We start from the raw sequence: 3,577 nt of genomic DNA, 5'->3' as shown, positions 1-3,577 counted from the left end.
ATTTTTTGGTTGCAGCCGTCATTGTTGTTTGGCGGGCCAGGCTGGGGATTCGAACCCGCCACCTTAGGTGTACGTGGCTGGCGCCTTAGCCGGTTGAGCTATAGGCACCGAGCCATGAGAGGGATTCTCAAAAACTAAAATGCCCATATGAGAAAGAAAAAAGGTATAAATCAGAAAGAAAATACAGGAAACGGTCAAATCTTTGTCCTTTAGCTATTTTGGTAACATAGACTAAGAAAGAGTCCAGGCAGAGAAGGTGGACTCCTTCTCAAGCTCTTTGCCCTGAGTTATGGTGGAATCACAAGCAGGTCCTTTGACCTCATCAGGCCTCATGCTTCGCTATCATGTAAAGGGAAGGGGTATGATCTCTTTCCCCTTTGGGGGGTTGGTGAGAGGGCAAACCTGGTGATATTATGATGGGGAAGTTGTTGTTGATTGTTCTTAGGAAGAACGGCTGATAGAAACTCAAGATTACTATAATGGCTGTTATTGTACACAGCTCTGCAAACTACAGTTCAGCCCTATGTTGGGGGCCTCAAACACGTCAGGCCACAGAAATCAAGCAGTAGGCCTTTGGTCTTTTCTAGAGTTAGATTCCCTTAGAACAGAGGCTGAGAGAACTCTTACACTGGACAGAGAAGGGTAATGGATTGGTGCAGGAAGTGGGCTGGGGTGGGGTGGCCTTCTTTGGACCTGAGTGATTTTACAGCAAGCTTAGTATCTGCATCAGGAGCCTTCCCACTTGTGGATGTTTAGTGCAGTTATAGACTTAGGTTTTGATTTCAAAAAGTGTTTTGAAAGAGTTCGCCTCACAGGAACTCTTTAGCATCAGAAGAAGAAAGGAGCCTATAGTTTAGTGAATTAGCAGAATTATTTTAAGGTCTATCCAGCATCCATAATTTGAATAAGTTTAGAATAGGAGACCAGGGAGATGAAGGCTCCCTATCTCAACTTCAATTATGCATTTATCCTTGACCCCATTGGAAACCAGATGCTGTCTCACAAAGCCAGGTGGACTATGGCTTACAGTGTTTGAGTTTCCAATTAAAGTCATTTAAGAAAACATGACGTGTGTCTCTTCTTTGGGTGCAGCCCCCCTCAACTGTGTGTCTCCCTGTCTTCTCTCTGCAGCAAGGCTGAGAGTGTCACTTCTGCTTTAGTGTCTTTTCAGAATGGCTTGGAGAATGTAGTATCTGGGTAAAGTCCCTGATAACTGCTCACGTCTCTCCAGCCAAGAGGGGAAGAGAATTCTCCTGATGCACCTGTAATATGAAGAGTGGAGGAGCCTTGCATTCAGATTATGAGGAGGGGGTAAATGGAGACTGGTGGGTCCATGCTTATAACCATTTCCCTGGATTACATACACAGGAGTACTGTGATGCTCTGGATGCAGTTTCTGTGGTCGCAGAGGTTGACCCTGCAACTGAGGGAAGAGGAGATGCTAAAGAGATACATAAAGGGATTTCTTACCTGGAAGGTTTTTAAGCCACAGTGCTAGAAAGATGTCAGGTATGAAGGGATACCTTGGGCAAGTTCCCAGAACGCAGACAGATGAAATAGGGCCCTGTCCTGCCCTTCCCCAGGGATGCTCACAACCACACGAGCAAGACAGGGAGTCGGTGGAGCATGGTGGTCACAGACACAGGCTCTGAAGTCAGGTTGCTCAGGCACCTGGCCCTGCTTTGTCACTTGCTGGCTGTATGAGCACATTTCTGTATTCAGATCAGTTTCCTCATCAGTCAAATAGGCCTAATAATACCACTGTTTTGAGATAAGAAATGTAAAATAACATGCCAACCAGTCTTTTAATAATTCTTGTCTCACTTACATAGATTTCATTTTGCAGTGGGAGAGGTGATTTACCATCTCTCTTATCAGCTTAACCATCATCCACTGGTGCCCACTGCTGGTGCTCCTTATAGATCTCTGCAGAGGTCTTCCAGGTAGTCACAGAGAGAGGTGTAGGCGAGAGTTACCCTAGTCCAGCATCTGGACCTTAGCTTTGCAGGAGGGAGGGGTGGAACTAACATTTGCTAAGCTCTTACCAATGTCCCTAGCTGTGCCAAGTAATCTTTTTATATACATTTTCTCACTCTGGTAGGGTTTTTTTTTTTTTTGGCTTCTGACCATATCCTTCATAACCTGGTAGGTATGAGGCTCTATAAGCCACATTCCTAGTAAGCAGCAGAATCAGGATTGTAAAATTCAATCCTTTTCCTCCTGTTGTAGCGAGTCTGGATTTCTACCAGTATCAACTCATTTCTTAATTTATTATTCTTTCAAAGAGTACTAATTAAGGCCCGTGAGAGAGGCTGCTGGTTGCCCCTCAATATCAGCTCTCCTCCCCTTCCTTATTCATAGAACTCCTGGTTTTTAGATACGCACATGACTGCAAAGAGTCATGCAACCTCTCTTGCAAACAGGGGTTTGTGTGCCTAAGTCCTGGCCAATGGCATGTAAGAGGACGTATTCTGAAGGGCAGCTGGTGCCATTGTACCCACTCTTGACCCATTCTGCTGGCTGGATTTCAGACAAGGTCACTGGAGCTTGAGCAGCCACCCTGAACCCCAAGTGAAAGCTGTGCGCTGCGGATGATAGAGCGGCGAGGAAGGAGTGAAGCTGTGTGTGGGGATTTCTTATAGTCAGTCTTGTAGGAGAGAGAAATAATCTCTTGTGTTTAAGCCACTCTGATTTGGGTTTTCGGTCACATGCAGGCAAACCTTATACCAGTTTGGAAGCTCCAAGGTTTATAAATTTTCTTCCTAAAGTTACTTAGCTAATAATCCCCTCCTTAAGATTTATATTAACTATTCAAAATCTTTAACTCTTTGAAATAGCTCAATAATTGTTTTGGATATTGATTAGGGATGAAGGAGGTTAAAGGGGCTACAGGTAGATGGAGAGAATTATGGCCTTCTGTACAACAGAGTTATAAAGGGCCCTGGAACAAGGAATTTGAGGTGTGTGTGACTTAGTTAACCAAGTAGGTGCCGTTCCTGCAAAATATAACTTCCAGCCCGAGATATCTGACCTCAAGCCTGTGAATGATCCCCGCCCCCCAAACAGAGATAAGGATCTCCCCATCAAACAAAGATAAGGATCTCTGTCATAGAACAATGCACATCATAATTGCCAAGAACATCATAAGACTAACAGATGCCGTCACTTGTAAAATAACACTTAGTAACTATTGACACAGAGTAAAAAATATTGGATTTATGTGACAACTGAGGTAATCCACAGCCAATGAAACTCGAGGACAGCACGCTCAAAGATCTAAGGGGCACCAATGGGAATTCTTACAGATGCTTAAGCATTCCTCTTACTGGAGGAATTGGGATGAAAGTACTTACATTAGTGCACTGCCTTTGTGTGGTATCTCCTTTCACTTGCAAGGGGGCCCCTTTTCCACTCTCCTGGAAAAGTCTATGCTTACCTATACTTGTTTTCTTCACTTTAAATAAACTCTGCTTTAGCCCGGGCAGGGTGGCTCACGCCTGTAATCCTAGCACTCTTGGCTGTGGTGGGTGGATTGCCTGAGCTCACAAGTTTGAGACCAGCCTGAGCCAAAGTGAGA

Source organism: Otolemur garnettii, unplaced genomic scaffold (assembly GCF_000181295.1).
Source record: "Otolemur garnettii isolate 467f Iridium unplaced genomic scaffold, OtoGar3 scaffold00070, whole genome shotgun sequence".
In the NCBI taxonomy this organism is placed as follows: Eukaryota; Metazoa; Chordata; class Mammalia; order Primates; family Galagidae; genus Otolemur; species Otolemur garnettii.
Note: the sequence above shows the minus strand (reverse complement) of the source record.